The following is a 15,384-nucleotide window of genomic DNA, read 5'->3' on the forward strand; positions in this document are numbered from 1 at the left end:
GGACTAATTCTCTTTTCTCAGTTATTTTGCTTTATTTCCAAATTCAATCATAGGCTCGTTCTTACGTACCAGAGCACATACGCACATGCGCACTCTTCAAAAACGATTCTTAAAATATGTAAATGACATTTGTATATCTTCAAATAAAAGATATACATTGTACTTAGTGTCATCTTGCTTATTTTGCTCAAGATTAGTCCACATATCATAAAAAACAAGAAACTAGGGATGCACCGATATGAAAATTTTGGCCGATACCGATATATTTCTTTATATTTGAAAGCCGATAACCGATATATTGGCTGATAAATCTAAAATATTTTTTTTGTATAATTTTTGAGAGCCTGATTACAAAAACAAAAGTTTCACCATTAAAAGCCATGTTCCAAGCACACAATTATAATTTTATGTAGCGTATATTCCAGACTTGTGCTGCACATGTTGCACTTAACGGTATTTTTCTTTTTGAAGTGATTTCAATCATATTTCAAGCAATTCAAAACCATCATGGTGAACAGTGCGCATCTGAAGTGTCTCAGCTGAAGGAAGTAATCCACTAATTATTGACTTGGACAAATTTTCTTTTCTGGCCGATAACGATAACATTAAAAATGAACATATATCGGCCGATACCTCGTGCATCCCTACAAGAAACTATGCTTCTAACCACAGCTCGAGAGCTGTCATTCCAACTAGGGCTGGGTAAAAAAATATCGATTTCTCGATTTTAATCGATTCTCATTTTTACGAACCGATATCGATTCTTAAATCCCAAGAATCGATTAGTCTAGTCTGTTTTCAGTTGATGAATGAGCAGAATATGTAGCGCCTCCCATCCAATAAATCGCAATAATCTTTGTGCGTCTTATTATGAGAGTCAAAAAATAAATACCGTTTTGGCACTGTTTAATGTGGCGTGACAGATCGCTTTAGCACCTCAGTTAAAGAGAAGCGGCAGCACGAGCCTCTCCTCTGCTTTAACCCTTTAACACGTACGATCACACCGGTGTGATTAGAACGTTGAGTGCATTACGTGATCAACTGCCAAATTCAAATGTGCGTGCGCGCTTTAACTGGCGCTAAACCAGAGACGGACGCGCGCAGCGCTTTTAATATATCACATATATGCAGTGTTTTCAACCAAATAATGTTCATTTCAGGTTTCAGACATTTAAATACACATGAGTACTAACAAAACAATATATTTAGAGTTTGTAAAATACACAATGATGTCTATAGAAGCGGAAATAACAACCCTTTCCATTATAACTTGACAACACGTTTAATTCATATCAGATACACATTGTGAAAGTAACTTAAAAGCTTACTCTATTCTTCCCCAGTTCACCGGCACACTTACTTTCATGTATTTCGGGAGAAGTGGATAAATTCACGGGTTGTAAATCCAACAGATCCGATTCTCTGCGCGGCGCAAACTAACATGGCGGCGCCCATCGCTCATATGGCTCAACTAACGCGATCGTTATAAAGGTGTTTAAAAAGCAAAACACATTCACTTGCACATATTTGGCAATCGGAATATTAGATATTTCATGCTATAGTTAACAAATTTGTGAATATTTTGAATAAAAAAGGAAAAATTAAATGAAAGCAGATCATCAGTCATACAGCGCTGCGGTGTGTCACGTAACAAGCAATGACGCGTCACCATGGAAACCATAAAGTGATACGTTCTAAATAACGGTCGCCTTAAAAAACTCACGCTGGGGGGTCAGCCAGAATATTTGAAACTTACGTGCGAAAGGGTTAATACCAGTTACAACGCGAAATAAACACGACTAAACATCTGAAGGTATGTTAAAATATACAGTACAACTTACCGAAATCCGTATCATGTCTCGTGTAATCGCTAACTTAGTGCTTCAACCTCGGAAAGACGTCAATAAAACAGCTTGTAAACAATGTCACGAAACACAAAGTCGTTGAACTATGTTAGTAATGACAGACCTTGTGATGTTAGTTGGCTAATGATGCTTTTGGGAAACGCACCCCAGATAGCAGATTTTCAACCAGCTTTCCTATTCATTCTCCATCCTTTCCTAAACATTCATGCTCTTAATCCAGTCAAGAGTACACTTTCAGAAAAATGCAGCTTTTCACTGAAGGCAGTACCCTTCTCTGGGACATCTCTGTACCCCTAAAAGGAGCATGTACCTTAAGGTTACATATTCGCAATTAACCTTCACCTTTTAGGGGTTAAATAAGGTACAAAGGTATCCCTTTAAGGTACTGCCCCAGTGACAAGATGTTGTACCCCTAAAGATACAATTTTTGCACCTTTTTTTTCTGACAGTGTATAAACTACTGTAAAACCAATCCTTCAATTGTAATCACAAAACAGCACTGTAAAACTCGACTTATTTGCACTTTATATGCCAATAATATGCCACAAAAACATCCTTGATAAAAGAATAACTAAATGATCAATCAATCTCAGGATTTAATTACCTTTGCTCCAATTGTGTGAACCCTACAGGCAGGTTTGCATTAAAAACACCTACACAGCGCATCAGTTGTAAAAAGCGAAATGCTGTTGCCGTTTGTGGAAAACAATAACTACATACATTAAGAAATATTGTATTGTTCATTTATTATATTTCCTGTTAAGAAAAGGTGACATTTACATCAAAAAAAGATTTATATCCCAAAAACAGCCAGAGAGAGGTCTCTACATTTTGAAATGGCTCCCCATGTTTCTTAGTAAATCTGAAATCAACACACACACACACACACATTCATCATGAGATATTAGTAACACTGGCTGCACACACACTCTGTCGAGGTCTGTCGAGGTGATGGTAAACTCTGCCTTAGGTTAGAGGAGTAAATTATGTTAGCATATAAATGCAGACCAGACTGCATGAGAATACACAAAGACAGACAGTCCTAATGAATAAAATATCACTTTTGTCTTTTCTTTCTTTTTCTTTTTTTTTCTTTTCTTTTTTGTTCATGATTTTGTGCAATACAAACATTCCTAAGCAAGCTAAAACAACGGACTGTTACCAGTCGCCGAATGAGATGACAAAATATGTGCCGTCCTCCTGGCAGCATTCATCATTTATTTATTTATTTATTTAGCTAGCTAGCATTCATTTTGAGTTGAATAGGCGGCTTCACTAAATGTAGAGCAACTGCTTTTGGGAACCCTTTTAACGCGCAACAAATGCACAAATTGAGTACAGGATGCACATTAATGGAGCAAAAAAAAAAAAAATAATTAAAACAGTTTGTGATTGTTTGAGGAGAAAGTCTTTTGCTTTTTATACCATTCAAATGCAAAACGTGAGAAGCAGAATTCCTACATGCATAGACCTTTAAAACAAGAATATCATTCGTTTCTAAAGCACACAAATACTGCTGTAAACAAATGTGGCGAAAAAACAACAAGCCATGTTAAACATCCTGACCTGTTCAGACTGATCCCCGGTGAGCGTGCGTGGCGACTCCTTATGCATTTTAGATGCACAAAACGCGTTTGCTGATTTACCTACAAAATTTTTTTTGACATGCTCTTCAACCTTCCACTGCGCTGCCGTCTGATTTCTCAAATGTGATTCCGGCACGTGAAAAACAAGGAAGTGAAATACAGTGAGTCGAATGCTCTGCACTTCCTTTACAACAACACACCAGGCCTGACCTAAAACGACCCCACGCTCTTCAGGCAAAGTGCCAAGAAAGTCTTCCGGAGAGAAGCTTAAATTGCGTGTTTATGGCCTATTGCCATCTAATCATAAAGTTACGCATGTTCCTGCTTTATCTGAAGATCTTCTTCTTGTTTTGCTGTCAAATTAGTCCTACTCTTCTGTACTATAATATAGTTGTCATTATGCAGAGTTTAGGATTTGGGTTTTTTACTGTGTACCAAACAATCGCTTGACCCTTCTTGTGGTGAAACACAATATGGTTTTTATTTTTGTCAAAAAAAAAAAAGTGGTTTTAATTTGTTTTGTTCATTGACATTTTTGTTTCTGAATATTGCAAAAGGTAAATGGCACTTCTGAGTCACGGCTTATTAAAAATAACATTTCTCCTGCTTTTGTGTAAACTACTGATAATTGGCTTACCAGGTACTGGTGTTCAATCAGATGCCATAAATACTCATTAACAGCATATAGACCCACTATAGGGAGTCTCTGAGTTTTGTATCAATAATAAAGTTATTTTGCTTTATTTTAAAAATCATTACTATAAAAAAACTACACTCGAAAAAATGCTGGGTTAAAAACAACCCACATTGGATTGAAAATGGTGAAAACCCAGCAGTTGGGTTAAATGTTTGCCCAACCTGCTGGGTAGTTTTATTTAACACAAATATTGTTAAAAAATTACTATTTTGCTTGCTTAAAATGAACCCAAAATATGCTGAAAATGAACATTTATTAATATGTGTAATAAATTAACATTTAATGAATAATAATTACACAATAAACATTTATTGAACTGCCTTTTGATTATTATTGTTGCCTCTAGTAATTATGTGTCTGATTTTTAAGTTTCGACCTATTTTGGGTTCATTTTAAGTCTGACATATAGTAATTTTTAATCAATAGTTGGGTTAAATAAAACTGCAAACGGCAAACATATAACCCAATCGCTAGGTTAGTCCATTTTCAACCCAATTTGGGTTGTTTTTAACCGAGCATTTTTTAGAAAGTAGAGTACACCATGATCACATAACTTGCTCTGTTGATGTTTTACGTTTGCTGTGATTCAGTGCATATAGAGAATTACGTGTGCAAATATATTATAATGTAATTCCACAAAGTGCAAGCTCTTATATTTTGTTTCCCTTTTTTTTTTTTTTTTCATCGTTCTATGGAAAGGTCTAAATTGTGCAGAGGTCCTGCATAATGTTCCCATTTTTGGGTAAACAATGTGCAATTGATTCAATAGGTCCTTCTTACATATTAAGAGATACTGGCATCTTGAGATTTTACCTCTTGACATGCTTTAGTGAAATATGACACATATTTTCCAAATAACACATTTATGTACACTTAAGAAAAAACTTTTGAAGAAATATCTAATGCATCATGCACTTGGGAAATAATTGTAATTCCATACAATTTGCCCCCATCATTAAAGTGTAAATCCCTATGTTAATTTATATCGCTCATGATGCTATTTTCCCATTCAAAGGCAACTCTTCAGTCATTTCTATTAACTATATCTCTATTGCATTATATTTGGTGTAAAATTGTAAAAGAAAAAAAGGAGAGAAAAAGAGCCCTGTGACAGGCACTTTTCTATGCCGATTTAACTGAATATATCACAAAGATATTTTCAAGATGGACCATTTGACTGTTCATGTGATGGTCTTCAAAATTATTCAAACCCTGGAGCAGTTATTGGTACAATTATAGTCTTATCATGTTGGTACAGATGTCCATGGCAACTGGCAAATTAAAAAAAAAATCGTATCATGAGCAAAAGGGGGATAGCCGGTAGAAACAGGAAGTCATGAGAATCCTAAAAAAGATCAGAGTGGCGATACACCCACTAGTGCTTCAGTTCACACTCGACTCCCAATCTGCAACGTCAGACCCTCTCTGCATGGCATCAATGGGGAATGTGAAGGTTTCAGTTGTGTATGGCTGTTTTGCATTGTATGTCAGAGCAAACACACTTCAGCCTATAAAAATGGACTCTGAATTCAGCCTGCTTCACCAAAGCTGGTCTTCATTACTGTGGGCTTAGGACATTGTAAACTGTAGTTTAAGCAGACGCCATATTTCTCTGTCTTCTGGATGTTATTACAGACCTACTGTAACAACAGCAATCAGCATTTTCTAATCAATGGATGGTGATCCAAAATAGCTAAATAGCCTAATTTATAACATTAAAGGGGACATGAACTGCATTTTTATTTTATTTTATAATGTTCTCTGAGGTCCACTTATAATGTTATCAAGATTTTTACACTAAAACATCCCAATGTAGAAGTAATAATCTATTTCCTGTCCTGGTTTTGACCCTCTGTTTCAAACACTCCATTTTGATAGGCGTGCCGCATTCAAGACTAAACACGCACTGCTATGATTAGGTTTTTGCATATTAAAATAATTTTCAACGTCTCTGCCATTACACATGTGAATTTTTTTTTAAAACATTTGATGTTGAAACATATCTTGTTACGTAGTTGAAACATTTGCCAACAATGTGAAACATTTATGCAAATTACATATGCTTTATAAGTCTTGGTTGTAAATAAAGTCTAAGTATTTGGAGTTACCACAGTTATAATTGACAAAGGATGACTTGCGGCATTTTGCGTAAATGTAATTATGATTTGAATGTACCCTTGATTGTCACTGTTAGTTTATAGTTCATCCTTTTCGATAAAGTGAAAAATGTATACAATGTCATTTGCGGTGTCGTGTTTTAAATAAAATGAAACGTGTTGCAATGTCTTACTGGTGACAAAACTGAAGCTTTTATTCAGGATTACAGAGAATGGCTTCAATCAAAACAATAACAAAAGCAGCGTTCTTTATGTACTATCTTCTGTATCCAATAATCCAACGCATTAATAAATGCCAAAGCAAAGGAAAGAACAGCTAATCACAACATGCCCGTTCACACCAAGAACGATAACTATAAAGATAACGATTTAAAATGGCAGAAGACATTGCGGAAATTTGACATTTGGACATTGCATTACGTAATCACGTTGGAAAGGTCACATGTGACGTAGGTGGAAGTATCAAGCAAGTGTTTACAAAGCGAACGTACAAAGACTAAGCCAAACAGCCTTTACGAAAAAAGGTAAAAGAACGATGTCGGACGATTTTGAAGTTGGAGGAGAAAATGAGATGGAGTTTTTCACCCCATCGCGGTACTTCCGCCTACCTTTCCAACGTGATTACATAATGCATGGTGCATCGCAGAGCTAGTGCAAGATGAGCATTTGTGGATAAAAAGTATATCAATTAAAAAAAAAAAATAGAAAATGACCAATTGTTTTGCTAGATAAGACCCTTATTCCTCAGCTGGGATCGTGTAGAGCCCTTTGAAGCTGCATTGAAACTGACATTTGGATCTTCAACCCGTTGAACCCCACTGAAGTCCACTATATGGAGAAAAATTCTGGAATGTTTTCCTCAAAAACCTTAATTTCTTTTTGACTGAAGAAAGAAAGACATGAACATTTTGGGCCCCGTTTACACTTACATGGTTATTTTGAAAAACGGAGACATTTCCCTTCGTTTGCGGCCTTCGTTTACACGCAAACGGAGAATTCGCCTCTGAAAACGAGTCTTTCTAAAAACTCCGGCCAGAGTGGAGATTTTGAAAATCTTTGTTTGCACATTTGCATGTAAACTGAGACAAACGGGTGTTTTAGGCAGCCAACGTCACAGTATGCGCCAGAGCTTGCACCTACGTCAAAAGTGCGACCTATGTTTACATGTGATCGTGGAAGCGTTTAGAGTAGCAGTCGCATTTATGTTTATGTTATTCGTTGCTATTTATGTTGTTATTCGTTGCTATTTATGCATTTATGTTGGTGCAAACTCTTCTCGTGTATTATTCGTTGCTATTTTCGGGATTCTGACTGGCTTACGCGGGCTTGAGCTTCTCGTTACACCGCCACCTACAGGTTTGGCATGCTCTTGACGGCATATATACACGGGTATGTGTAAATGAACACTTTTCTGAAAACTGACATGTGTGAACGATGTTATTTTTGAAACCGGAGAGTTTGAAATGTCCGTTTACGAAAATAGCCGCCAACGTGTAAACGTAGCCTTGGATGACATGGGGGTGAGTAAATTATCAGGAAATTTCAATTTTGAAGTGAACTAATCCTTTAATATCAAGTGTTGCTCACTGCAAAGCTAAATGACATCCGGCTCCATCTCTGTGGATCTAATGGGTGGAGAGATAGAGTTTTGGGTAGGGTTAAGGTATGGTTTGAACTTCTAGCTCCACCCATTAACACCCAAATTACATCTAGAGAGGGGGAGTTGGACTTCACGCTCCACCCATGGCTCAGTGATTATTGAATATTGATATGTGCTATAAAAATAATGACAAAAAATCAGCCTGAGTAATAAGCACTGGAAAATAAACAGTACAGGCCAGAGTTACTAACAGTTTGCCACAGTGCAAAAACACTACTGTCAGGAAAGATGCATAGTGAAAAATTAGCAATGAAAGGCGTGCCATGCATACAGTTATTTTTGTGGCTGACCTTATGTGCATTTATCGAAGTTTCTCTTTCAGATGCAAAATTTATGGGAGGAGAGTATTTAAATAAATCAAGCAACATGATTTACTAAGGTTTCAGTAGTAGTCAATTTACTGGTGTTTGCGCCATTATTTAGAGCTGAAAAAAAAACATGTCTTAACCCAAAAGCCGCTAAACGCCACCCCCATCAAAAATGAGATAATGATATACCGCACATAGTATATACGTTCATTAAATACTTTCGCTTCAAATCCGCTAAATCCCAGCGCCAGCATAAACCACTAAATACCACTTCCCTTTAGGCTAAGGCACCTTAAACACTCGCGGTCTTCCTACGAGTCTGCACTTTTGTGACGTAACACTGCTTTGACTGTCAGGAAGAAGTCTGGTGCGGAGCTAACTTCGGTGCAGGATCGACAAAAGTCCGCATCGAGGGCGCATACTGACTGCAAAAGGGGGGGCTTGCAAACACCCTTCTGAAACCTAAAATTGACAAATGGGATACCCTACGGTCTCATGGACTTAACGGACACATGCACGCAGCAGCTATTCTAAGTCCACAAGACCAAAAGTGCATATGAAGTGTGCCATTTGGGACAGGGCATAAGTTGTTCGAGATGCATCGGGGATCGCGTATGACATCAAAATACCACAAGAGCGATTCAAAAGCATAATGAGTCGTTTGCTCTCCAATCGCTCTTGAGGTACATTGATGTCATACGCCGATCAGTCTGCACAGGGTCTTTTGTCAGCAAAAGCCTCTAATTCCACAGAAGAACCAGTCGGAAGATACGAATCGAATCATTTGATTTCAAGATGAACGATGGTGTGCATATGAGCCGGCTTTCAATTGCCGAGCTGCAAGTTTTTATCACGTTTTGTCCATCGTTACAATGGCAGAGATTTCGCGAGTAGCAAGTAAACACAACAGTGTTCCTTTTCCTGCTATAAAACTGATAGAAACTGATGTTTTACTATGTCTTGTTGTTCAAAGAGGTGGACTTAGAGGATTTCGCAAAAAAAACACACACGGACTCATCTGGTTTTGCGGCAAAATTCAGTCAAATTTGTTAAATACCAGTGGATTGACTAAAGTGACATTTTTGAAAATAAGGAATTTCAATAAGGCTCAAGTGGAAACACAACTGGAGCCATTCCTTACAATTATAAGAACCGTTCGGCCCGATGGTGGAAAAGTGGCTATTGTTTCTGAAGAGCCCTCACATATTGCTCTGTGTGAAATACAGACTGAATGGAATGTCAAAACATCCCACCACTGTATGGCCAGATGATACGCAAACTATGATTCTCGGCTGGATAAAGCAAACCAGCGTCTCGCTAGTAAAGTTTTGATGGATGAGGATTGCAGTCAAGGTTAAGATGTTGTACAGTAAGCGCACGTGAAGCCACAGTCACACTAGACATTGAACGTGTGAAATTTCATCGATGCTGCAACGGTCATGATGTGATCTCATGGTCTACAGCGTCTTTTATAATAAACATGAATTCAACATATAATAATACATTCAAAATGTAAAAATATACAACCTACTCGACTTTACTGCAAAAGTATCATTCTTTTAATTCAGCCAAGAGGTCATGCCGTGACTAATCGTTCTTCTACCGGTCGCACGTCTTCACATGATGTGAATTTGCAGATCAGAGTTCAACAAACTTGAACTTTGGAACACAACGAAATGCGAAACTTTTCGCACAATCTTGTGTTTCCGGTCTGACGCATTCACATGCATATGAATGGAAGTCAATGGAACGAAAAGTGCAGTGTGACTGCACCATGAGTCTATTGATGCACAAACATGTGGTCATGTTCGGTATCGCAGCTTGACTTGACTAAAATGTAAACTATTTCTTTTCTGTTGCTCTGTACACTGTGAATTCTGAAAAGCCTTTTTCTGTAATGGTTTTTTTTTTCATGGGTGGGCTTTGGTGTTCATAAATCTATGAATTATATGGACTCCTTATATCATTTGGTTATCTGGTGTCCTTTTGGAGTCTCCAATTGTTTTTTGGAAAGACACCAAAATTTACCTTGAAAAAAGCATGCAGAAAATACAGTTTTGTGAGAATCACCCTTCAATCTGATGGTTTACTCTGCTGGATATAGCAAATGATGACAAAATGAAAATGTTAAACAGGATAAATGGTATATACTTAATTTAATAAGTGTGTGATTAATCGCACAGAAAGGGTGTAATCACAATTGAAATTTTTAATCTATTGACAGCCCTAATATAAATATATCATAGTGTCCGACAAGACGTGATTACATGATACTTATTACAGGTAGTGGGAAACAATTGGTGTAAAGCATAAAATATTTTACTGAAAATTACATAGATATTAATGAAATCAAGCTAGAATCCTGACTGAAATGATAGCAAATAGGAACAAGCTTGAAAACTGTGTACATACCTATTGCCATCGTATTAACACACAAGGAAATGAATACACTGTCAGTACAATTCACTGTAAACAGGAAACCTTTCTTTCTTTCTTTCTTCCTTTCTTTTTCTCTTTCTTTCTATTACTTTCGTTCTTTCTTAAACAATGGTATTGTTTTTTTCTAGTAATTCCAAATAAAGCAGCCCAGCCAAATCTCCAGTGCCAAAATATAAGGCCTTTAGAAACCCTACGTCGTCAGATTAATAACCATGTTGCAATTGCAGCGTGTTAGGACAGCCAACCATTTCACAAGATTTACACAGAAACAGCCAAAATCTCATTAATGTTCTCCACCTTATCAATGAAAATAAGGATGTGACTTAATTGGACGTGTGAATTAAAAAAATCGGAACAATCCTTTCGATGAGGGGTCATCACACTGCAGTATTAATTTAAGTGAATTAGAAAAGTTGCACATCTAAAAAATATTATGCCAGTTCCACAAAAGGGCTTCTTGTATAACCCCACACATTGTTGCACACTTATGAAAAATAATGCTATAGAATTATAAGTACCATCATAAACAGCTGCATGAATGGTGTTAAAACATAGGGCTGGAACTAACAATTATTTTCACAATCAATTTCACAAAACAAATGTGTGTATATAAACTGGGCTTTGCACATGTCTTAGGGAAAAAAAATCATCCAAATTATTCATATTCTCTGCTTTTACAACAAAAAGTAAAAAAAACAAAAAAAACATTTATAATTGTGTGAGACTGGCTAAACAATTCACTTTCACCTCTGCCAAATTACCCTGGCAACAACTGCCTGGAAACGACAAGTGACATGGCACAATTTTTTTGCCCGAATATTAATTTATTCGAAAATACATTAGAAATGCGATTCATACATTCGATGACTTGAATGGCATCGTCTTAAAGCCATTGTGATGATGAACAAGTTTTTCATTTCTCAATGAAAATTAATTTGGGGCATGAAGTAAAAAATGTCAGGTTGTTACAATTGTTTTGATGTCATAATGAATAAAAAAGCCTCACTGAAATAATTAGTTTGGCATAGTAATTTATTATTAATTTATAGAAAAAAAAGTGAAGCAGTTTTATTAAAATATTATAAATATATATATATATATAAAAAAAAAAAGTTCACCACGGTAGTGTGACCAACAATGACATGAGGTGCAACTAACATGCAGGAAAACAAACAAACATAATGATATCATCATGTCAAGGGCAATAGGTTTAAATAATTTTTTAACATCTCTTTATATTGGACACTTTTGGAAAATGTATCATTAGACGTGTTAACACATTAAACCACATCCGCTGTCCACATAAGTCCATCTTTTTAACGTTAAGATTCTATTCACACCTTGGCATCAACCACACGGTATTGTTATTTCAGTGTTACAAATATCCAAATGATCACCGAAGTACTGGAATAAAAGTATATGGTTCGGATATATAAACAGTGATCTCTACAGTAGAGATCAAAATAGAGCAAATTACCTTTTGAAAGTGACTTGATTGTATCATTTCATCAGTTAAACCAGTAGGTGGCGACAAGTGACTGTTAAAAAATATATTTGTCATTGAATCATTCATTCAAGAGATTCATTCAAAAATGCTGATTCATCCAGTAATTACATATGAGTCATTGAATTATTCATTCAAACTGATTTTTTAATAATTCATTCAAATTAAATAAACATTTCAAATAGAATGCAGGAATTAACATTTTGGCAGAACATCTAGTAAATTACATGTTATTTTGTTTAGTTCAGAATTTAGTTTAGTTAGTCTGTTCAGAATTGTGGGAGAATCGTGATCTCTATTTGAAAAGAAATGTGATTCTGCAGTTTATTCAAAATCATGCAACTCTATAACTTATACAATTTTAGAGCTGTAATGTTCCAGCTTCTCTTCTTTACCAGTATTTCACAACAGGTCCTGATCACACATGATCTCTAAATGGCATAATGTGTTTTCCATAAAAGGCTGTATGTGTGAAAGTGTCCTGGCCAAGCTACATATACCTAAGGTGTATAGGAAACGATTCAATCATATGTTTAAATTAATTCTAAAAAAAAAAAAAAAAAAAAAAAAAATCAAGTAAATGCCATCCTCAAAAGAGTTCCTTGTATAACACATACACTGGTACACACCATCTACATTTTCTACTAAACTACTAAAGAATATAATTCTACAGAATTACAATCACTAATATCAGCAACAATACTGACTGTGATTACAAGGTAAAGCAGCAACTATTTCTGGTGATGAATTCTTCAATTAATCAGATAAAACTGACTTGTTTTATTTTCAGTATTATATTTAAAACACATGCTATTCCACATCTAGCCCAATAATCTTCAATATGCAAAGAAGTCTATGTAATGAATGCTGTATAAGCCTATTTGTTAGAATTGATATAGATTATTCTACATACACATTCTCTCTTCTGAGCATATAACACTTTTCCATCACATTACTTTATTAATTGGGCTTTTAATGGAGAGACTAATTATTTTTCAATCATCCCAACATCCCTATATAAATACTACTACTACTACTACTACTACTACACACACACACACACACACACACACACACACACACACACACACACACACACACACACACACACACGTATGTATATATGTTTGTTTACATAAGATGTGTGTGTACTGTGTATATTTATAATGTATATATAAATACACATACATACATGTATATATTTAAGAAATATTTACATGTATACATGTACTATATGTATATATGTATGTGTGTGTGTATATATATATATATATATATAATTTATATTATATATAAATATACATATTTTATATATAAATATATCTTTGTTAAATATATACATGCATATATGTGTATTTATATATATACATAATAAATATACACAGTACACACACATCTTATGTAAACATAAACTTTTATTTTGGATGCGATTAATCACAGCACTAATATATACATACATATATACATACATATATATATATATATATATAAACACACACATATACTTTTGGGACATGCTGTTTTGCAAAATGTAAATTCTTACATTATAAGAACAGTAAAAAGTATAAACAAAAACCTTGCAACTGCACCGAACAATACCAGCACTCAAAGCACCTGACACAGAAACCTAGATGACCTTCTTTAAAGCGTTTATTATGGACTGCTCTCATTCTTGTGTTGTACACTTTTTCTGCTGTATCTTGCTCTGTGACCTCAGCTACTATTGATTATTATCATTTAATTGTTGCAGCCCTAATCAAAAGATAATTACGCTACAAAATGTTTCATAGTAGACAATATAAGTATAATTCTTTGTTCTCTGCTTTTAGTAGACTGCAGATTAAAAAAAATAGTGTTCGGCTGGCTAGAAAACAACTCAGGAACACTTCCAACACTTGTCCCTCTGTCCAATTGCTTTTTCCTGAACATAGGTAAATATTCCTAACATACTGTAATTGTACATTTTTTTTTTTTTTTATTTGTTTGTATAACTTACACTGGTGGTTAAAAAATATATAATGCTATAAAATCATGATTGGCAAAATTAGCAACAATATTGGCACTAACAGTACTACAGAATGATTCATAATAGTATAAAAATATGATTCCATATTCTCTTGTTTTTGCTAATCAGTGAGGAAATTGTAGATTAAAAAATCTCAAAAATGTTACTGGCCAGAAAACAATTCGCACACTTGCACCTCTGCCAAAAATTGCCTTGGCAACAATAACTGTCCTGGCAACAGGTATGCACACCTATGCACAGAGTTTTCAAGGCCATTCTTACTTCAAAACGTTGAAAATGTTTCCTCGGTTCTGCAGCTGTCCTCTTTAAGCTGGCCCAGTTCATACATACCCATAAAAACGTCAAGTGCTCTTTCCAAAATGGCCACATAATACAGAGTAGGATAAACAACACCTGGATAGAGACACTGCAATAACGTGAGGCTTGTTCCCTCCCCTATGAACCAGACACAAGTCACAGACAAATGTCCTCAAACTATAGCAACACACACAATACAAACTGATCCTGTTTTAAGCCCGGGGTCTCAGGGGACAGAGTACGCCTTTAAAATATTTACATAAAGATACACAGTCGTGACCTTTACGAAGAGTCTGCATGCTGTAGTTCTTTTAGCAGGATTTAAATTATATATATATATATATATATATATATATATATATATATGCATCATATTTTAGTTTTATATTTCTGGACTGAATTAAACAGAATACCTCGCTAACACTCTGTGTGTGTGTGTGTGTGCGCGCGTGCATTCGATGACAGTTGTTGTCTTCTCAGAAACATGATACATTATATATTTGTCCCACCAGATCCTCCACTGTTTTGCGCAGCCACATCACCGATCGTCTTCAAAAACTAGTCTTGCCAGGAACAATAAAGACTTGTTAACAATGTGGAGTGGTAATGTGTGAAACAGCCTTTACTCGATTCCGCATTTGTGCCGCCGTTTCTGTTAGCCCATGTGTCGTTATTACTTCTCCTATTGGAACAGTGAACACGTTTGGAGCTGCCCTTTTCTCCAAAATGGAGGACATTCTATCTCTGAGTGCTCTGCTGTGCTCCAAAGCGGCTCCCTCCCTTGCGTTCGTCAGGCCCGTTTTATACAGCCCGGTTGTAAACAAATAAGAAGTAAACTTGGCCAAACTCTAAGAGAGAACTCTTTGACTACCTCTGTTTTATTTT

The 15,384-nt window shown here is 35.7% G+C and overlaps 1 protein-coding gene across 3 annotated transcripts in view; it reads right to left on the reverse strand.

Annotated features, from left to right (window-relative positions):
- Nucleotides 1–15,384, reverse strand: part of zbtb20 (zinc finger and BTB domain containing 20) — a 78,531-nt gene that overhangs the window by 55,577 nt on the left and 7,570 nt on the right. The window contains exon 1 of one of the 3 annotated variants that reach the window (XM_048189719.1): nucleotides 3,432–4,397. The exons of the other annotated variants lie outside the window; for them this stretch is intronic. The gene's annotated coding sequence lies outside the window, so the exon portion shown is untranslated. Of the gene's footprint in view, nucleotides 1–3,431; nucleotides 4,398–15,384 lie in introns of those variants that run through there. 3 annotated transcript variants of the gene reach the window in all.

Source organism: Megalobrama amblycephala, linkage group LG4 (assembly GCF_018812025.1).
Source record: "Megalobrama amblycephala isolate DHTTF-2021 linkage group LG4, ASM1881202v1, whole genome shotgun sequence".
Classification (NCBI taxonomy): Eukaryota; Metazoa; Chordata; class Actinopteri; order Cypriniformes; family Xenocyprididae; genus Megalobrama; species Megalobrama amblycephala.